General features: G+C 36.3%; 1 pseudogene; it reads left to right on the forward strand.

Annotated features, from left to right (window-relative positions):
- Nucleotides 1-10670: 10670 nt before the first annotated feature.
- Nucleotides 10671-20422, forward strand: LOC110148824 (olfactory receptor 2L3-like; annotated as a pseudogene).
- Nucleotides 20423-23912: the final 3490 nt, after the last annotated feature.

The following is a 23912-nucleotide window of genomic DNA, read 5'->3' on the forward strand; positions in this document are numbered from 1 at the left end:
CTCCCCGACCAAAGGAGGACTTTCTCTCCTCATTGAAAGAACATTTGAACACTGAGCAAATTACACAAAACAACTTCTGAATGCTGGCAGAAGACATAAGGCACCTAGAAAGGCAGCCCATTGTCTTCAAAATGAGGTAGGACAAAATATAAAAGATAAAAAGAGAGACAAAAGAGGTGGGGATGGAGATCCATCCCTGAGAAGGGAGTCTTAAAAGAGAAGTTTCCAAACACCAGGAACCACTCTCACCAGCGGATCTGTGGGGAATCTTGGAATCTCAGAGGGCAACATAACTGGAAGGAAAAATAAATAAATAAATAATTAAAATCCACAGATTATATGCCTAATGGCAACTCCCAGCGCTGGCAGCCGCCACCAGCAAGCAGGGGTTGAACAGGGAGGCGTGAGCTGCATTGCTTAGGGTAAGGACTGGGCCTAAATGACCTGAGGGAAATTTGAGGGAACTAACTTGAGATAGCAACCCAGACTGTGGGCTAGCCAGAGAGAGAGAGAAGGAAAAAAAAGAGAGAGAGAGAAAGAACTATCCTGTGAAAAGCCCTAACCTGAGGCACTGCCAGGCCTGCTCACAGAACAAAGGACTGAGCAAATACCAGGGGAGAGCTAGCAGGCTGCGGACTGGCCCATCCCCCGCTGGAGACAAGCAGGCGAGAGTGGGCGGTGGGGGTGGGGTGGACAGCCAGAGCTGGAAAGGGGCAATCGTGGCCCCAGAGAGGCATCCTCTACCAAACTGCAAACAGGCTCTGTTGCTAACCAAGAGTTCTTGAGATTCTGGATGGTTGACATCCGCCAGCAGGGTCTCAGCCAGAGATCAGCTCCCCAGAGAGACACATGGCACCCCTGAGAAAGTGTGCCCATTGTACACCCAGAAAACTGAGTGGATGGGACGGAGTAGAGGGAGAGGCTATAAGACATACCGCCTACCCAGGGGTGACTGCGCTCTCCAAGCACCTGGTCACCTGGGCTGCTCGGACTTGGGAAGGGCACAAAATGCAGGCCCAACTGAGTCTGCACCTTTGGGGAGTACTCGAGAACTTGAACCTGAACAGCTTAGACCTGGGAAGTGCATGCAACCCAGGGCCTGCCTCAGACAGTTCCCCACAGAGCAACCTGGAGCCTGAGCAGTGTAGACCAGGAAAGCACATACTCTGCGAGCAGGGGCAAACCCAGTGCAGCTGAAACACTGCGAGCACTCCCCACACATGCCAGTGATATTTGTTTGAAGTGTTCCTCCCTCTCCACAGCACGACTGAACAAGCGAGCCTAAATAAGTGACCACCTTCACCCCCTTGTGTCAGGGCGGAAATTAAACACTGAATAGACCAGCAAACAGAAGAAGCTGAAATAAACAGAGGGAACCGCTTTGGAAGTGACAGGTGCAACAGATTAAAACCCTGTAGTTAGCACCTACTACATTGGAAGGGGCCTGTAGATCTTGAGAAGTATAAGCTGGATCAAGGAACTATCTGAAACTGAAGTGAACCCACACTGCCCACAATAGCTCCAGAGAAATTCCTAGATATATTTTTACTATTACCATTTTTTAAATTTTTAATTTCTTTTAAGTACTCTTTACTCCTTTAATTTTCATTTTTATAACCTACTATTACCTTGCAAAAAAAAAACCCGATTATTAAAGCAAATGTCATATATATATTTTATAATTCTTGTGACTTTGTTTTGTTTTCATATTGTATTTTTGAGAATCTAACCTCTACTCTAGATTTTTAATCTTTGCTTTTTGGTATTTGTTATCAATTTTGTACCTTTAAGAACCCAATCTTCAGTACCCATTTTTACTTAGGAGTGAGATAACTGCTTTGATTTCTCTCTTCCACTTTTGACTCTCCTTTTTCTCCACCAGGTCACCTCTGTCTCCCTCCCTCCCCCTTCTCTTCTCTACCCAACTCCGTGAATCTCTTTGTGTGTTCTGGGCTGTGGAGAACACTTAGGGACCTGATTACTGGCTAGATCTGTCTCTCTCCTTTTGAGTCCCCCTTTTCTCCTCCTGGCCACCTCTGTCTCCTTCCTCCCTCTTCTCTTCTCTGTGTAACTCTGTGAAATCTCTGAGGGGTCCAGACTGCGGAGAGCAAATAGGGAAGTGATTACTGGCTAGCTTGCTCTCTCCTGTTTTGATTCCCCCTCTTCTCCTCCTGGTCACCTCTATCTCCCTTCTCCCTCTTCTCTTCTCCATGTAACTCTGTGAACCTCTCTGGGTGTCCCTCATTGTGGAGAAACTTTTCATCATTAACCTAGATGTTTTATAATCAGTGCTGTATAGATGGAGAAGTCTTGAGGCTAATGAAAGACTAAGACTGAAAACCAGAGGCAGGAGGCTTAAATCCAAAACCTGAGAACACCAGAGAACTCCTGACTTCAGGGATCATGAATGAATAAGAGCTCATCAAAACCCTCCATACCTACACTGAAACCAAGCACCACCCACGAGCCAGCAAGTTCCAGAGCAAGACATACCATGCAAATTCTCCAGCAACACAGGAACATAGCCCTGAGCTTCAATATACAGGCTGCCCAAAGTCACACCAAACCCATTGACATCTCAAAACTCACTACTGGACACTTCATTGCACTACAGAGAGAAGAAACCCAGCTCCACCCACCAGAACACCAACACAAGCTTCCCTAACCAGGAAACCTTGACAAGCCACCTGTCCAACCCCACCCACAGCAAGGAACCTCCATAATAAAGAGGAACCACAAACTGTCAGAATATGGAAAGACCACCCCAAACACAGCAATATAAACAAGACAAAAAGGCAGATAAATACTCAGCAGGTAAAGGAACAGGATAAATGCCCACCAAACCAAACAAAAGAAGAGGAGATAAGGAGTCAACCTGAAAAAGAATTCAGAATAATGATAGTGAAAATGATTGAAAATCTTGAAAACAAAAGGGAGTTACAGATAAATAACCTGGAGACAAGGATTGAGAAGATGCAAGAAATGTTTAACAAGGACCTAGAAGAAATAAGAAAGAGTCAATATATGATGAATAAGGCAATAAATGAGATCAAAATCACTCTGGAGGGAACCAACAGTAGAATAACAGAGGCAGAAGATAGGATAAGTAAGGTAGAGGATAGAATGGTAGAAATAAAGGAAGCAGAGAGAAAAAAAGAAAAAAAAAAGAAAAGAAATGAGGACAACCTCAGAGACCTCTGGGATGATATTAAATGCCCCAACATTCAAATCATAGGAGTCCCAGAAGAAGACAAAAAGAAAGACCATGAGAAAATACTTGAGATAATAGTCGAAAACTTCCCTAAAATGGGGAAGGAAATAGTCACACAAGTCCAAGAAACCCAGAAAGTCCCAAACAGGATACACCCAAGGCAAAACACCCCAAGGCACATATTAATCAAATTAATAAAGCTCAAACACAAAGAACAAATATTAAAAGCAGCAAGGGAAAAACCACAAATAACATACAAGGGGATTCCTATAAGGATAACAGCTGATCTTTCAATAGAACTCTTCAAGACAGAAAGATATATTTAAAGTGATGATAGAGAAAAACCTACAACCCAGATTACTGTACCTAGCAAGGATCTCATTCAAATATGAAGGAGAAATCAAAAGCTTTACAGACAAGCAAAAGCTGAGAGAATTCAGCGCCACCAAACCAGGTCCTCAACAAATGCTAAAGGATCTTCTCTAGACAGGATGCACAGAAAGTGTGTATAAACTCGAACCCAAAACAACAAAGTAAATGGCAACGGGATACTTATCAATAGTTACCTTAAATGTAAATGGGTTGAATGCCCCAACCAAAAGACAAAGACTGGCTGAATGGATAAAAAAACAAGACCCCTATATATGTTGTCTACAAGAGACCCACCTCAAAACAAGGGACACATACAGACTGAAAGTGAAGGGCTGGAAAAAGATATTCCATGCAAATAGAGACCAAAAGAAAGCAGGAGTAGCAATACTCATATCAGATAAAATAGACTTCAAAATAAAGGCTGTGAAAAGATACAAAGAAAGACATTACATAATGATCAAATGACCAATCCAAGAAGAAGATATAACAATTATAAACATATATGCACCCAACATAGGAGCACCACAATATATAAGGCAACTGCTAACAAGTATGAAAGGGGAAATTAACAATAAAACAATAATAGTGGGAGACCTCAATACCTCACTCACACCTATGGATAGATCAACTAAACAAAAAGTTAACAAGGAAATAAAAACTTTAAATGATACAATAGACCAGTTAGACCTAATTGATATCTATAGGACATTTCACTCTAAAACAATGAATTTCACCTTCCTTCCAGGTGCACATGGAACCTTCTCCAGGATAGATCACATCCTGCACTATCAATCTAGCCTTGGTAAATTCAGAAATATTGAAATCATTCCAAGCATCTTTTCTGACCACAATGCAGTAAGATTAGATGTCAATTAAGGAGAAAAACTATTAAAATTTCCAACATATGGAGGCTGAACAATACACTGCTGAATAACACACAAATCACAGAAGGATTCAAAAAAGAAATCAAAATATGCAAGAAATGAATGAAAATGAAAACACAACAACCCAAAACCTATGGGACACTGTAAAAGCAGTGCTAAGGGGAAGGTTCATAGCAATATAGGCTTACCTCAAAAAAAACAAGAAAAAAGTAAAATAAACAACCTAACTCTATACCTAAAGCAACTAGAAAAGGAAGAAATGAAGAACCCCAGGGCTAGTAGAAGGAAAGAAATCTTGAATATTAGGGTAGAAATAAATGCAAAAGAAACAAAAGAGACCATAGCAAAAATCAACAAAGCTAAAAGCTGGTTCTTTGAGAAGATGAATAAAATTGACAAACCATTAGCCAGACTCATCAAGAAACAAAGGGAGAAGAATCAAATCAATAAAATTAGAACTGAAAATGGAGAGATCACAACAAACACAGAAATACAAAGGAACATCAGAGACTACTATCAGCAACTATATGCCAATAAAATGGACAACTTGGAAGAAATGGACAAATTCTTGGAAAAGTACAACTTTCCAAAACAGAACCAGAAAGAAACAGAAAATCTTAACAGACTGATCACAAGTATGGAAATTGAAACTGTAATCAGAAATCTTCCAGCAAGCAAAAGCCCAGGACCAGACGGCTTCAATGCTGATTTCTACCAAAAATTTAGAAGAAAAGCTAACACCTATCCTACTCAAGCTCTTCCAGAAAATTGCAGAGGAAGGTAAACTTCCATACTCATTCTATGAGGCCACCATCACCCTAATATCAAAACCAAAAAAAGATGCCACAAAAAAAAAAAAAAGAAAAAGAAAACTACAGGCCAATATCACTGATGGACATAGATGCAAAAATCCTTAACAAAATTCTAGCAAACAGAATCCAAAAACATATCAAAAATATCATATATCATGACCAAGTGGGGTTTATCCTAGGGATGCAAGGATTCTTCAATATCCACAAATCAATCAATGTAATACACCACATTAGAAATTGAAAGATAAAAATCATATGATTATCTCAATTGATGCAGATAAAGCCTTTAAGAAAATTCAACATTCATTTATGATAAAAACCCTCCAGAAAGCAGGAATAGAAGGAACATACCTCAACATAATAAAAATATAATAAACATACCTCAACATAATAAAAACAGCAAATATTATCCTCAATGGTGAAAAACTGAAAACATTTCCCCTAAAATCAGGACCAAGACAAGGGTGCCCACTCTCACCACTACTATTCAACATAGTTTTGGAAGTTTTTACCACAGCAATCAGAGCAGAAAAAGAAATAAAAGAATTCAAATTAGAAAAGAAGAAGTAAAACTCTCACTGTTTGCAGATGACATGATACTCTACATAGAAAACCCTAAAGACTCCACCAGAAAATTACTAGACCTAATCAATGAATATAGTAGAGTTGCAGGATAAAAAATTAACACACAGAAATTCCTTGCATTCCTGTATACTAACAATAAGAAAACAGAAAGAGAAACTAAGGAAACAATTCCATTCACCATTGCAACAAAAGGAATAAAATACTTAGGAATATATCTACCTAAAGAAACAAAAGACCTATATATAAAAAACTATAAAACACTGATGAAAAAAATCAAAGAGGACACAAATAGATGGAGAAATATACCACGTTCATGTATTGGAAGAATCAATATACTGAAAATGAGTATACTACCCAAAGCAATCTATAGATTCAATGCAATCCCTATCAAGCTGCCAATGGTATTTTTCACAGAACTAGAACAAAGAATTTCACAATTCGTATGGAAATACAAAAAACCTTGTATAGTCAAAACAATCTTGAGAAAGAAGAATGGAACAGAAGGAATCAACCTGCCTGACTTCAGGCTCTAGTACAAAGCTACAGGCATCAAAGACAGTATGGTACTGGCACAAAGACAGAAATAAAGATCAAGGGGACAAAATAGAAAGCCCAGAGATAAATCCACATGTCTATGGACACCTTATCTTCAACAAAGTTGGCAAGAATATACAATGGAGAAAAGACAATCTCTTTAACAAGTGATGCTGGGAAAACCGGTCAACCACTTGTAAAAGAATGAAGCTAGAATACTTTCTAACACCATACACAAAAATAAACTCAAAATGGATTAAAGATCTAAAAGTAAGTACAGAAACTATAAAACTCCTAGAAGAAAACATAGGCAAAACACTCTCCACCATAAATCACAGCAGGATTCTCTATGACTCACCTCCCAGAGTATTGGAAATAAAAGCAAAAATAAACAAATGGCACCAAATTAAACTTAAAAGCTTTTGCACAACAAAGGAAAATATAAGCAAGGTGAAAAGACATCCTTCAGAATGGGAGAAAATAATAGCAAATGAAGCAACTGACAAAGAATTAATCTCAGAAATATACAAGCAACTCCTGCAGCTCAATTCCAGAAAAATAAATGACCCAATCAAAAACTGGGCCAAAGATCTAAACAGGCATTTCTCCAAAGAAGACATACAAATGAAAAAACAACAAAACCAAATTAAAACATGAGTGAAAAAGTTGAGTACTTATTTTTTCTAAGATGTATAGAAATACCTGATAAGCACATGGTAAGATGGCCAACATCATTAGTCATTAAGGAAATCCATATCAAAACCACAATGGAATAGCCCTTCAAAGTTGGAGTGCTAGTATCGGGGGAAAAAAAAAAGAAACAACAAAAATAATGAAAAAAGAAATAACAATCATTGGTAAGGTGTGGAGAAGCTGAAATCTTTGTCCACTTCTGGTTAGAATGTAAAATGGTAAGCAGGTATGAAAAGCAATATGTGATTCCTCTAAAACTTGATCATAGTATGACCTTATGATCCAACAATTATTCTCTATGTATACATAAAAATAATCGAAGTGGGAAAGTTGAACAAATATTTGTATTACATCATGTTTATAGGAACAGAGTACTTCTTAATAGGGCTATATACATAAAGTAGAATATAATTTGAATTTAATAGCAAATTCTGATACATGCTACAAAATAGATGAACTCTGCAAACACTTACTGAAATAAATCAAACACAAAAAGAAAACTATTTTATGATTCCACATTTATGAGGTACGTAGAACAAATAAATTTAGCCGCCACCACTGCAATACCATCTCTCTACTTGCCATTGAACTACAGCCAAGCCTCCCAACCTTTCATTGGCCCGCTGCTTCCTGACCTACAGCCTTCCCATGTGCCCCACTGTCTCCTCTCTCTCTCCTGAGGTGTGAATGTGTGGGACCAATGAGGTGATCTCTAACTGGCCTGGGAGGAGCAATTTGACTGACAGTTGACAGTAAACAGTTAGGGAGTGCCTTTACAATGGCCTTGACCTGTTTGCAAGAATTTGGACCATCCCATTTTACTAATTTAAAAGTAACCAACAAGAACAGTTCAAGATGATGGAGTAGAAGGACATATAATCATCTTCTCCTGCCAGAGTACCAAAATCCCTACTAGATGTTGAACAACCACTTCCAGGAAGATGCTGGAACTCACCAAAAAAAGATATCCCACATCCATGGGCAAATGGAAGCTGCAATGAGATGGTATAATCACGATAAAATCAAATCCCATACCTGCTGGGACTGCATAGCAATAATACCAAAGAAGTTCTCACACTAGTGTGAAGGTTCTGAGTCCCACATCAGGCTTCTCAGACTGGGGATCCAGCAAAAGGACTAGAAATTCCTAGGGAATCTGACTTTAAAAGCCAGAAGAAATGGATTGCAGGGCTTTCACAGGACCTCCAATCTTGGAGGGCACAAACAAAACCATGTGCACACCAGGACCTAGGGGAAACAAGCAGTGATCCCCCAGGAGTCTGAGCCAGGCTGACGTGCGAGTATTGGAGGGTCTCTTGTGGAGGCATGGCTTGGCAGTGGCTTATAGCAGGACATTAGCACTGGCAGCAAGAGTCTTGGGAGGTGTCCCTTGATGTGAGACCTCTTAGAGGTCACCATTAGCCATACAATAGAGCCTGTAGCCCTACCACTCCAATTGCAGAAAGCAAAGAGGAACTAAAGAGCCTCTTGTGAGTGTTTAGTCACTAAGTTGTGTTCGACTCTTTGTAATTACATGGACTGTAGCCTGCTAGGCTCCTCTGTGCATGGGATTTTCCAGGCAAGAATACTGGGGTTTGAGTTGAAATTTTCTTCTCTAGCAAATTTTCCCAACCCAGGGATCAAACCCAGGTCTGCAGAATTGCAGGTGGATTCTTTACCACTGAGGAGATTACCAGCAGGAAAGATTCCTGATGAGAGTGAAAGAGGAGAGTTCCCTTGACTGCAAGGGGATAAAATGAGTCAATCCTAAAGGAAATCAAACCTGGATATTCACTGGAAGGATTGATGCTGAAACTGAAGCTCCAATATTTTGGCCACCTGATGTGAAGAGTTGACTTGTTGGAAAGACCCTGATGCTGGGAAAGATTAAGGGTAGGAGGAGAGGGTGCGGGGGTAACGGGGGGGACAGAGGATGAGATGATTGGATAGCATTATCAACTCAATGGACATGAATTTGACCAAACTCCAGGAGATAATGAAGGACAGGGAAGCCTAGTGTCCTGCAGGCCGTGGGTCACAAAGCGAGGGACACGACTTAGAGACCGAACAACAACAACAACTGAGCATGTAGACTCCAGGTCTGGGTAACCTCAGCTCAGACAACTAACGAGGGAGCATAGTCCCACCCATCAGCAGACCACTAGATTCAAGTTTTACTGAGTATCACTCTGTCCACCAAAGGAGACCCAGTTTTCCCAACCTCCAGTCTCTCTCATCAGGAAGTTTACACAAGCCTCTTAGCCTCATCCACCAGAGGGCAGAGAGAAGAAGCAAGAAGAACCACAGTCCCACAGCCTCCAGAAAGAAAACCACAATCAGCAGAGGAGGCTAAACTTCCAAAGTTATTTTATGAGTCTGCCATGACTCTGACAAAGATACCACAAAAGTAGAAAATTGCAAGCTAATATCATTGATGAACATAGATATAAAAATCTTGAACAAAACCCAGCAATCCATATCCAACAATACATTAAAAAGATTATACAACATGATAAAGTGGGATTCACATCAGGGATGCAAGGATTCTTCAGCATTCACAAATCAATCAATGTGATATACCATGTCAACAATCTAAAGAATAAAAACCATGTGATCATCTCAATATATGCAGAAAAAACTCTTGAAAAAATTCAGCACCCATTTATGATAAAATATCTCCAGAAAGTGGGCATAGAGGAAATATGTTTCAACATAATAAAGGCCATATATTACAAATCTTACAGCCAACATCATACTCAGTGGTGAAAAGCTGAAAGCAATCTTTCTAAGGTCAGAAACAAGATAAGGAAGTCCACTCTCACCATTCTTATTCAACAGAGTTTTGAAGTCCTAGTTACAGCAATCAGAGAAAAGAAAGAAGTAAAGGGAATCCAAAATGAAAAAGAGGAAGTTAAACTGTCACTGTTAGGAGATAATGTGATACTATACATAGAAGGTCCTAGAGATGGTGCCAGAATATTTCTAGAATGTATCAACTGGATTTGGTAAAGTTGCAATTACAAAATTAATATACAGAAATCTGTTGCATTTCTATATACCAACAGTGAAAAATTAGAAAAAGAAATTCAAGAAAAAATTCAATTTATTTTCATATCAAAAAGAGCAAAATATCTAGGAATATGCCTACCTGAGGAGACAAAAGACTTGTACTGGGAAAACTAAGATCTGATGAAAGGAACTGAATAAGACATAAACAGATGAAAACATACTATGTTCATGGATTGCAAGAATCAACATTGTCAAAATGACTATACTACCCAAGGCAATCTACAGATTCAAAGCCATCCCTATAAGTTTATCAATGGTATTTTTCACAAAACTAGAACAAAATATCTCAAAATTTGTATGGAGACACACAACAATCTTGAGAAAGAAAAATGGAGATGAAGGAATCAGGCTATGTGTCTTGAAACTGTACCATAAAGCTACAGTCATAAAAACAGTATGGTACTGACACAAAAATAAAAATAAAGATGAATGGAACAGGATAGCAAATCCAGAAATAAAAACATACACCTATAGCCAATTAATTCATGACAAAGGAGGCAAGACTACACAATGTTGGAAAGAAAGTCTCTTCGACAATTGGTGCTGGGCAAACTGGACAGCTACATGTAAACAATGAAATTAGATTAACTCTGTATACAAAAATAAGCTGAAAATGGATTAAAACCTAAATGTGAGACCTGACACTATAAAACCCTTAAGGGAAAACATAAGCAGAACACACTCTAACAAAAATCACAGCAATATCTTTTTCAATTTTTTTCTCCCAGAATAATGAAAATAAAAGCAGAAATAAACAAACAGTATTAGCATTAAACCTAAATGCTTTGCACAGAAAAATAAATAAATAAACAAACAAAATGAAAAGACAAACCATAGACTGGTAGAAAATATTTGCAAATGATGTGACCAATAAGTTGGCACTAGTGGGTAGACTCTGGGAGTTGGTAATGGACAGGGAGGACTGGCGTGCTGCGATTCATGGAGTCACAAAGAGTCGGACATGACTGAGCAACTGAACTGAAGTGAACTCAACTGAGTGGTAAAGTACCCTCCTGCCAATACAGGAGAGATAGGAGATGCAAGATTAATCCCTGGGTCAAGAAGATCCCCTGGAGAAAGGCATAGCAATCCACTCCAAAATTCTTACCTGGAGAATCTCCATGGACAGAGGAACCTGGCAGGTTACAGTCCACAGGGTCACAAAGAGTCAGACATGACTGAAGCGACTCAGCATGGACTCCAAAATTTGCAAATACCTGATAGTGCTAACAGCATCAAAATAACCCACCCGCAAAATGGGCAGAAGACCTAAATGGACACTTCTCCAAAGAAAACAAACTGATGGCCAATAGACATATATAAAGAGGTTCAGTATTGCTAATTATTAGAGAAATGCAAATCAACTATCGTGAGATATCACCTCACACCAGCCAGAATGGGTATCATCAAAAATCCACAAACAATAGATACTGGAGAGGATGGGGAGGGAAGGGAACCCTCCTACACTGTTGGTAGGAATGTAATTGGTACAGTCACCATTGGGAACAGTATACAGGTTCCTTAGAAAATTGAAAACAGAGTTAACATATGACCCTGAAATCCAACTCCTGGACATATATCCAGAGTAAAACATGATCCAAAAGGGTACATGTGCCCCAATATTAATTGCATCACTATTTACAATAGCTGAGACATGGAAGCAACCTAAATGTCCATCAAAAAAGGAACAGATAAAGAAGATGAGTTGCATACACACAATAGACTATTACTCAGCCATTACAAAGAATGAAGCAATGCCATTTGCAGCAACATAGATGGATCTAGAGAGTGCCATACTGAGTGAAGTAAGTCAGACAGAGAAGGAAAAATATTGTATGGCAACCCTTATGTGTGTAATTTAAAACAAAATGATACAAATGACCTTATGTACATATAACTTATGGTTGCTGGAGGGAAGGGGTAGTTAGGGAGTTTGGGATGGCCATGTACACACTGCAATGCTTAAAATAAATAACCAACAAGGACCAACTGTATGGCACATGTTACTCTACTCAGTGTTGTGTGGCAGCCTGGAAGAGAGGGGCATTTGGGGGAGATAGAATACATGTATATGTATGGCTGAGTCCCTTCACTGTTCACCTAAAATTTTTATAACATTGTTTGTTAACCAGCTATACCCCAGTACAAAATAAAAAGTTTGTTTGTTTGTTTGTTTGTTTGTTTTTTAATGCATTGAGACAGAACCATGGTTAGCAGAGCTGTGTGGAGAAAAGTACAGAGAATTTTTGTTTATATGGTGAGATGTCTCATATTGGGGTAATAAAAATGTTTTGAAAATGAATGGTGGTGATAATCTCAAAAAAATTTGGATGTACTTAGTGTTACTGGATTGTACAAATGAAATGGTTAAAATGGTAAATTTTGTTAAACGTCAAAAAGTCAAAGTGAAGTCATTCAGTCATGTCCGATTCTTTGTGACCCCATGTACTGTAGCCCACCAGGTTCCTCCATCCATGGAATTTTCCAGGTAAGAGTACTGCAGTGGGTTGCCATTTCCTTCTCCAGGAGATCTTCCTGATCCAGGGATTGAACCCAGGTCTCCCACATTGCAGGCAGACACTACCCTCTGAGCCAGAAAACAAATGCATTAAACTACATTAGTAATACCACTTACCAAGAGAAACAAGTCATAATGCAAATACTTAGACCAAAGGAAATCTAAGAACATTTATAACATCACCTGTAATAAAAAATGCAATTGAATATTATCTAAACACTATCACATCAGAGTATTGCTAACACTTTATCACCTATTATAAAATTATAAATGTGTTTTATAATTAATGGTAATAATGGTAAACTACAATATAAAGAAAACAACTTGAAAATAAATAATATCAAAAATTTAAATTTTCACATTAATTTGAAATTTTAAGAATTTCTTCTTATGATCCCATGTTAAATGCACCACATTTCATTTTAATGTATTCAATTTCTACTTAATATGTTCAAAACTGACAAATAAAGTGTTTCCACATTACAGGTACACCTAACAAATATTTCAAATTTGTTTCCAGATCCCTGAAATAAAGCAAATATGACAATAAAGAGAATCATATACAATTTTTGTTGTTGTTGTATCCTAGTACATACAAAAGCTATGTTACATTCTACTATATGTTACATTCTACTATATGTTACATTCTACTATATTCAAGTAAGTGTGTAGGAGCATTGCTTCTAAAAATGTACATAGCTTCATTTAAAAATATTTTATTGCTGAAAAGCTCTCATCATCACCTGAGCCTTCAGAGAGTCATAATCTTTTGGCTGTTGGGGTGTGTGAAATACTGTAAGAATTACCAAAAGATGACAAATACACAAAGTGAGCAATACTATTGGAAAAATGGCACTGATAGACTTGTTCAACACAGGCTTGCCAGAAAATTTCAAATTGAAGTGCAATAAAGTGAACACAATAGAAAGAAGTACTCCAGTATTTTACGCACTTACTGAGTTACAAAACAGAAGATATATGATTCCATAACACTTTAGAGTCATATTAACATTGGAAATAACTTGAATAAAAATATTTGTTTCTTTTCACACCAAATTGACTCTTAACACATCTGTAAAAATATCTAAAGACATTCATTTTCAGAACTTCTTCCCCACTCTCGGCCTATGACTAATCTGAGCTGTTACTGACTTAGCCTCCATTTAATGGACTTTCCAAGGTGAACACACACAATATAAATGTTACACTGAATTTCCAGTTAGAGTAGGCCAGGAATTGTGGTTGCTGGAGAGTCTTCATGGAATTATCTAAAACATCAAGTGCAGGGGTGAGAGATGAATATATGTATTTGTAAAATTTTCAAAATGGTGTCAATCCTAATAATCTACTGTGAAGAAGTAGTGAAACAGTGATATTAATGTTATAGTCAATAGTTGATATTATTCATAAACTTCTTTTTTGGATTTCATTTACTAATGAAAATATGGTCACCTTCCTATGAGCACAGTAGTTAGCATGGTTCCAGAGTAAATTTAGTATTTTTATGCACATTTAACTTATATGAATCTGCTATTTTCAATTAAATTGTTTCTTGTCTCCATCTTTTGCAAAAATATAAAATGGAGCTTTTAATAAAGGTAAAATTATAATCACCTAATTTGAGACATTTCTGAGCAATAAAGCATTTTCTAAATTTCAGAGCACCTTGTGCAAATTACTCGGGTATTCTGAAAAATATCAATAGCAGATATATTACAGTTACCCAGGTTTATTTCCAAACACAAATTGTACTAAGTGTACTTCATCCCTGTGTTTAATTTTTGCGTTTTGTTTTTTTAACTTTCCTTACATATCACTAAAATACCAATGGAATAATAATAGCATCTTCATTTGTAATCTAGGATACTTTATTAAAATCATATAGGAATGAATATTAGAACATTTTGTGAACCATACCGTCTGATAAATTTTGAGATGACAAGGGTGTAGATAAAAGTGATGTGGTTATGTAGATATTGCTGTTAGTGGTGATGAAGAAGGTAAATGCTGCAACTACTGTTCAGTGATAACTTATTAAAGGCAAGTGTAATGTCACCAGTAAACATTTTCTCATACAATCTTGCAACAACTCTTTTTTCTAGCGTTATTAAGGCATCACTGACTCAATGGACAGAGTTTGTATAAACTCCGGGAGTTGGTGATGGACAGGGAGGCCTGACATGCTGTGGTTCATGGGGTCACAAAAGAGTTGGACACGACTGAGCAACTGAACTGAAGCTACAATTGACAAATAAAAATGGTATATATTTAAGGGATACAGATTGATGTTTTGATATATGTACACATTCTGAAATAATCATTAAATCAATGTCATTAAAATATAATTCAACTTGCACAGTCACCTTTTTATTTCTGTTTAAGTTACTTAGTACTTGCTTTCCTATAACTTTGTAAGTGTGCAATAGACTATTGTTTACTTTTCACTATTGTTTACTATTTCCATTGTTCTGCATTAAATCTACAGAACTTTCTCATCTTGTATGATGGAAGCATTTCAGCCTTTGACCCAAATCTCTCTATTTCTAACTCCCTTTAGGCTTTCTACTCTCTGGTTCTGTGAGCTTGACTATTCTAGATTCCAGGTAAAAGTAAATTCAAGCAATATTTGTCCTTCTGTGTCTGGCTTATTTTACTTTACATAATGTCATCTAGGTTCATCCATGTTGGTGCAAATAGAAATATATTATTTTTAAGGCTATGTAATATTTCAATGACATATATTTTTTTCCATTTAGAAAAATCTATTTATTAATAGACAGTATTGCAGACAGTGCTGAAATAGGCATAAGAAGATATCTCTTTCTAATATTAATTCATTTCCCTTGATACATATTTATAGATGGACTGCCAGATTTATTTTTAATATTTTGAGAAATCTTCATACTATCCATAGTGGTTGTATCAATTTACATTCCCACCAAGACTGAAGGATTCCCTTTTCTCCACAAGCTTGGCAACAGTTCTTGTCTTAGTTCTTTGATATTAACCATTCAAACCATGTGAATTATACTTTATTGTGATTTTTATATGCTCGCTTATAGAGGCCCATAGAGTTAAATTCATTAATCCCAGTTTACATATCTGGTAGAACTAGGATTAGATATAATTTTGACCCTAAACTATAAGCCTATAAACTAATCTTTAATATGAATCCAAGATCAAAGTATATGTATAGTAATCATTTTCATTTCTCTCTCAAGATATTAGCCTATCCATTTTCCTAGTTTTCTATATGATAATATGACTCATTATTGTGAAATCTCATGAAACATATTATTTAGAAGCACACACAAAAAAACTAGATAATTGTAATACATCAACTATCTCTAATAATACATGAATAATTTCTATGAGATAAAATTCTAGTTTAGAAAATACATTGTTGCTTCAGATATGTCTCAAATGTAGCTGTAGCTATTTTACCTTTAGGTTCTGTGTATTATAAGCTGCACGGACAAATATTCTGTATGCTAGATATCATAAATTTCATGCTTTTACATTCTTGTGTACAATTAAAAATACATACTAAAATATTTAATAAGAATGTTAATTCAAAATCCCTAAAGTAATAAAAATGATATACTCTTGGTCCTTTTTATTAGAATCTGTTGTATAAAAATGTGCAAAAGTATGGAATTTTAAGTCGTATTCCATTAAAGGATACTGTGGAGAATTGTACTTGGCTGGACCTCAGAGATATTGTTCTGGTGATTCAGAATATTTGAAAGCCATTTTACAATACTGTAAATTCTAAATAACTACTAGCAACACAACCTAATTATTATCTATGGATATTCAGGTATACAACTGTGACCAAAAATTTCAAAGAATTTAGACAGACTTTATGGTGACAGTAAGTTAAAAACTCTCTGGAAACTAATCTTGTATCTTTTTTTTTAAACAGGATTTCTGTATCTCTGGTGAGTAAGGAATATATCAAGAGTTTGTTTTTGTTTGTTACAACTAGACCATTAAAAAAAAAGCCTAAAATATTTCATAAAACTTGCTAGCAAAGCCAACTTAAAGTTTCCTTGGTAAATTCACATTCTTGCTTCACCTATGAAAATGATCACTCCAAATATCCCAGATACATTAGTAATCAAAAGTTATTTCTTTGAGACTACTTTTGGTCAAAAGCAAAGTTGTACAGGAAAAGAAAATCTCTACTTCAAAAAACCATGCCATTGTTTCACTCATGGTGGTCATCTCATCAGATCTCCCACTTGATCAAGGTATAGTTTTAAATAATTCACTGAACTCCTATAGAAAGGAATTTTCACTGTTTTAATAATGAGACTGCATTTGAAAATCTATTTATTCTATAAGAATCAGTAGTATGTGCATTTTTCATCATTTAATTTTCAACTGAATAAAGTACAGAAAAAATCTAATCAAGGAATTAATATATATTGAATTTAGGTAATGGCAATTTGCAACTCATTTTGATATTGGGCAGCCATTGAAGATTAGTCATTAAATTTCCCTCATCATGATGTAGAGGTTAACTGAATAATTATTCTGAATATATATATTTACAACCTGATTTTCAAAGGAGATAATATGTCTGTATCTTTGGAATCAAAAAATTATAGGTAGAGACATTTTTGTATTGGTGGCCAGATATGTATTAAGGTTAATTTAAAGGCACTGAGAATAATGTGTACATTTTCAATAGCACTGAATTGTTGGAGGGAACAAGTGACAATATGGTAAGGACAGAAGAAAATAAGGGAAAAGAGTTTTCAGTAAAATGTAAACACTAGACCAGTTTATTTGGGCATAAAATAACTTCTATGTACATCTTAACACTCTTTTATCTATAGTAAATTTGCATTTTAATGTTTTCATTTATTTTATTTTAGTTTAAAGAATTTAAAAAGAGAACTATTATTTTTCATAATGGTTACCTCAAAATTTTTGAGGGATGGAAACTCCCTGGATATCCAGTGGTTAGGACTCAGTACTTTAACTGCTGTGGTCTGGGTTCCCTCCCTGGTTTGTGAACTAAGACTACACAAGAGGAAAAAAGAAAAAAAAAAAATAAGGGACAAAACATAATATCTCTTTTAAATAATTTAATATACAAATATCTATCTATTCATCTAACATCTAAATTGCTAGCATGGAATCAGAGGAAAGTCATTTAAGGTCTCTGACTATTTTATCATAATCTATAAAATGTCAGTGGTATTATCAACCTTAAGACTTGATTAAATAATTCTGGTACAAGTCAGTTATCCAACGAGGTTGGTAAATAAAAATTTATATCTCTAACTTATCTAACTGTACTTTGTACATTTTCCAAGCTTGTTTGTCCAACTCACTAAAAAATAATCTGATTTCTTTTTATCTATCATTTTCCCATATTTAAAATGATATGCTTATGTTCTAATGTTTGATTCCAAAATTCTGAAGCCAGTCTTTGATCTGTGACACACGCTAATGGATAGAAGGTGCCCCCTCCTTACATCACTACCTTCACCCTTTTCCTCTCTTCTCATGCTCCCCATATATTTACATCCCACTTTGTGTCTGGGGAAATGGGCTGATGACATTGTTTTTTCTTCTAGAATTTATTGGTTTCATGTAAAAATATAATAGTTGTGAAACTTTTATTTGCCATTGCTGCATATATTTCTTCCCACTTGTATTATTATAATTTCTTTCAAGTAGCTTTTGGGTTCCCCTAGTGGCTCAGATTGTAAAGAATCTGCCTGCAATGCAGGAGACCTGGGTTCAATCCCTGGGTTGGGAAGATTCCCTGGAGAAAAGATGGCTACCCACTTTAGTATTCTTGCCTGGAGAAGTCCAAGGACAGAGGAGCCTGGTGGGATATAGTACATGGGGTTGCAAAGAGTTGGGCATGACTGAGCAACTAACATTCCTTATGTTTATAGCTGATATGTTGTTAATTGCTAATTTTTTCTCAAGGAGTGTTAATGTTTTCATAAAACATCAATTAATAAATTGTTTCTCATTTTTCTGTGTCCTTTCCAAGGTTTCTGAATATTGTCACTGACATGACAATTCTGAAGAAATGTTTTTGCTTGATATATTCACTCCATTACTATTGTAGCATAGGCATTTTTCAGAATACCTATGATATGTTGGCTTATCTTGTATTAATTCTCTAAATCTCTCATATTTTCTAAATATCAAATTTTTATGCTTTATTGTTATGATTTCCTTTCTGGTAAGTTTTCACCCATTTATTTTTCAAAATTCTAATTGAATATTAATTATTATCTTTTTTAATTTTCCAAAGCTTTTTCTTTATGTTACTAGGCATTTCCTTTTATATAAAGCTATATTTGCTACTGTGATTTAACAACTTCTCAAATTTCTCTGAAGGTATGACAATTTTTTATTAAGATTTCTTATATTTTTGTTAATAACTTTTAATTCAGTGTCTGTGTAAGTGTTTATTTGTGTATCTCTCTTTCATTTGAAAAATTCCTTAAAAGTCTGATAACCTGTGGTCTTAGAGCAATATTATAAAGCTGTAATTATTGCAACCCCTTTTTTAGAAAAGCGTTCTGAGTTTGCTCACTGATGGAATTTTCTCTGGAGAGTATGCCCACTCATTTACATTAAGAAGACTCTCAGGTTGTTTTTTTTTCCTTCTCCAGTTAAGGGAAGGAATAATTGTTTCTCAAGATTTCTTATTCCCTAACTTTCTGAACTCTCACACCCATGATTCTCCACTTGTTTCTTCTCTACTTTCAGTATTTTTTCTTTATTATTATGTGAGATGAGTTGTATGATGGAGATGTGCTAAAAATATGCATTCATAGTCCCACACTTATTGAGAAATGGGAAGAATTTTAATAAATAAAGCAAAAAGGAAAAAAGAATGAGACGGAAAGGTGTCATAAAGCAAAATATGATGCTATATAAACTTTGAGAAGCAGATGGAGAGAATGCACGTCTTCTTCAGGAGAGCTTGAGCTGAATTATGGAAGCTACAGTGAAATTAGAAGATAAATTCTCAGGAAAAGGGTCTGATTTAACTAGAGCTTTCAGAAATGGGGTGAAGAGGAAGAAGACAATGGCTTGACACAAATGCTATTTGGTAATAAGGTTTCACAGTAAACTTCTAAAACTTCCATCAAGTGTGGGATTTAGAGCTTTTTCTTCTTGACTTTTGGAGGTGCTGAAGCATTAATATTGGCATCTATGGCCTATGATCGTTATGTGGCTGTTTGCTTTCCTCTCCACTATCCTGTTCGTATGAGCAAAAAAAGTGTGTGTCCTTATGAGAATAGGATCTTTGATAATGGGGTCTATCAACTCTTGTGTTCACACTGTATATGTCCTCCATCTCCCTTATTGCCAATCCAGGGCCATCAATCATTTCTTCTGCGATGTCTCAGCCATGGTGAACCTGGCTTGCATGGACACTTTGGTTTATGAGTACACAGTGTTTGTGAGTACTGTCTTCTTCCTTGTGTTGCCTTTCATTGGTATTGCCTATTCTTATGGCCATGTTCTCATTGCTGTCTATCACATGCACTCAGCAGAAGGTAGGAGAAAGGCCTATTCAACTTGCAGTACCCACCTCACTGTGGTGACTTTCTACTATATGCCCTTTGCTTACACATATCTACGTCCAAGATCCCTTTGATCTCCAACAGAGGACAAGGTTCAGGCTGTCTTCTGCACTATTCTGACCCCAATGCTTAACCCCATCATCTACAGCTTGAGAAACAAGGAGGTGAAGTGAGCCCCGAGGAGGGTGATTCATAGAATCTATTCTGTAAAAATGGATACAAACTATTTAGCTTAGTCCCCAGGCTTCAGTAACATGTTAATTTAGCCCTGTATCATCATAAAGAAAAGTAATATGACATGTCTAAAGTGAAGGAACTGAAACGAATAGAGATGTTTAAAAATTTGAAGCTTTTATATAATTTGATATTCTAAGGCTTTTTTGTTGTTGTTATGTGATCCCTTTTTTTCCATCAAGATAAATAAAATGTATTTTTAATTAATTTGTGGGAAAAAATGTTTTACTAACATATATAATAAAGAACACAAATGGTATGGCCCTAACAGAAGCAGAAGATATTAAGAAGAGGTGGCAAGAATACTCAGAAGAACCATACAAAAAAGACCTTCATGACCTGGATAATCATGATGATGTGATCACTCACTTAGAGCCAGGCATTCTGGAATGAGAAGTCAAGTGGGCCTTAGGAAGCATCAGTACAAACAAGGCGAGTGGGTTGATGGAATTCCAGTGGAGCTAATTCAAATCCTAAAAGGTGATGCTGTGAAAGTGCTGCACTCAACATGCCAACAAATTTGGAAAACTCATCAGTGGCCACAGGACTGGAAAAGGTCAGTTTTCATTCTATTCCCAAAGAAAGGCAAAGCCAAAGAATGCTCAAACTACTGCACAATTGCACTCATCTCACACGCTAGCAAAGTAAGGCTCAAAATTCTCCAAGGCAGGCTTCAACAGTACATGAACCGTGAACTTCCAGATGTTCAAGCTGGATTTAGAAAAAGCAGAGGAACCAGAGATCAAATTGCCACCATCTGTTGGATCATTGGAAAAGCAAGACAGTTTCAGAAAAAAATCTACTTCTGCTTTATTGATTATGCCAAAGCCTTTAGCTGTGTAGATCACAATGAACTGTGGAGAATTCTTCAAGAGATGGGAATACCTGACCACCTGACCTGCATCCTGAGATATCTGTATGCAGATCAGGAAGCAACAGTTAGCACTGGACATGGAACAACAGACTGGTTCCAAATGGAGAAAGGAGTATGTCAAGGCTGTATATTATCAGCCTGCTTATTTAATTTATATGTAGAGTACATCATGTGAAATGTCAGGCAGGATGAAGCACAAGCTGGAATCTAGATTGCCAGGAAAAATATCAGTAACCTCAGATATGCAGATGACATGACCATTATGGGAGAAAGTGAAGAACTAAACAGCCTCTTGATTAAAGTGAAAAAAGAGAGTGAAAAACTTGGCTTAAAACTCAACATTCAGAAAACTAAGACCATGACATCTGGTCCCATCACTTCATGACAGATAGATGGGGAAACAATGGAAACAGTGAGAAGCTTCTTTTTTTTTGGGGGGGGGCTCCAAAATCACTGTAGATGGTGACTGAAATTAAAAGGCGCTTGCTCCTTGGACGAAAAGCTATGACCAATCTAGACAGCATATTAAAAAACAGACACATCACTTTGGCAACAAAGGTCCATCTGATGACAGGAAGCCAGTGATGACATTTTACTAACACAGAAAAATGTAATAGTTTCTTACTGTTCAAGGATTTATCTCATCTCTCTTTAATATATGACTCTAAAATTTGAGGAAATTAAAAAAAATTATTAACAATATTTAAAGGACAAAAATGACAATTACTGCTTAAAACCAGTTAGCAAATACTAGCACTTCATATATTGTGGGAAACACAAAGACACCTTTCACAAGACACCAATGAGCCAATATGACAATTTCAAGTTAATATGAAATGTTTGTTCTTTCATTGCAACAAACCATTGTGTCATTAAAAAATTCAGTGTTTTTTACTTGTACATTTTGTAATCTGTCTCTTACTCAGTCCTTGTATTTATTGCCCTACATCAGATTCTCACCCTTTTTTACAAGGGTCCTTTTTGACAAGATTTTCCAACTAAATCAAAATGCAATTTGGAATTAAACAGGATTAGAAGAAAAATCTCACTTTCTCCCATCTCAAATGCTGTGTGCCTTTCAAGTTTCCTGGAAATGTGTCTCTCTGGGGAGCATCTCAACTACGATTATTACTTATTCTTATAGTCTAGGAAAGTCTGGAGTTGATCATGTTACTGTGACTGTAGTCTCCCAACATAAGACTGTTCTTCTTTTATCTCTATTTAAATCCAGACAGACTTGAAATTCCTCTTGGAGTTATATAGCCAAAATACATATTGATGATGTTATGTTCATTAGTGTGAGAAGCAATTATCTCCTTTGAGCTGGTGCATCCCTACACCTGCAGGATCATACAGCACAACTTCCTACCTAAAACTTTCTGCTGTCTTCACACTAAATTGAAGGCATGTGTGTGTGCTCAGTTGTTCAGTTGTGTGTGACTCTTTGCAGCCCCATGGACTGTAAGATCCCCTGTCCATGAGATTTTGTAGGCAAGAATACTAGAGTGAGTTGCCATTTTCTTTTCCAGGGAATCTTCCCAACCCAGGGATTGAATCCACATCTCTTGGGTCTCTTGCATTGGCAGTCAGATTCTTTACCACTAGTGCCACCTGGGTAGCAAATGGGAGGCAGATATCTGCATAAACTGGGATAATTCACTTTTTTTTTAAAATTACTGTTATCATTGCATAGATCACTTACTGTTTTACCTTTCTAAAAATTGTGATCAGTACTTCACAAATCACCCATGTGTTATCTTTCATTTTCTATCCCCCCAAAAGTAACCCTTTTTCAATTTGTGTTAGCATAGAATCATTAACCCACTCAAATTTTTGTGTAGATCGTGTGCTTTTTTTGCTTCTTCTCTTAAACCTTATCTCTGTTAATATTTACTTGTGCTTTTGTAAGTTATTAATTTGCCTTGCTACTGAATACTTCATCTGGTTGCTATCCTCTATTTACTTACACATTTTTATTAATGGACATATTTGAAAGCTCTAGGGTTTAATGATTACAAATTTTTCTGCTATGAGTAATTTGAACATACATTTTGGAGACTCTGTGGAAGAATATCTTTGGAAGTAAACTCATAGTGGAAGTCCTAAGTCATTGGAAATGCTTTTATCTTTTTTCCCTGGTTTGTTGAGGTAAAATTTATACACACACACATACTCACACATACGATGCACAAAATTATTTGATCTGAATATAAACCTTTAACTATTTGCCATCAGTGGCTTGTTCTTTTTTTTTTGTCAACATGCCCAGAACTTGTTTATTGACTATAGGTTCTGTCTTCAAAATTGTTTCATCTCACAAGCACATCTTGATTATTCATTGCACATTGTATTAACAAATAGTTATTAGAATTAGCTTACCAAAATTTCTACCAAAAATGTGGGCTGTTGATTGTGATTGCATGCTATCAGGAAAATTCATGGGAGAAGAAAAGATTTTTCATTTTAATTCTTTATTCTCAAAATATGTCTCATGCTATATATGTAATTTTATAAAACCTTGGAAAGATATTCATAGTCTACTAAATACAAATATA

The sequence above is a fragment of the Odocoileus virginianus genome, chromosome 3, assembly GCF_023699985.2.
Source record: "Odocoileus virginianus isolate 20LAN1187 ecotype Illinois chromosome 3, Ovbor_1.2, whole genome shotgun sequence".
Classification (NCBI taxonomy): Eukaryota; Metazoa; Chordata; class Mammalia; order Artiodactyla; family Cervidae; genus Odocoileus; species Odocoileus virginianus.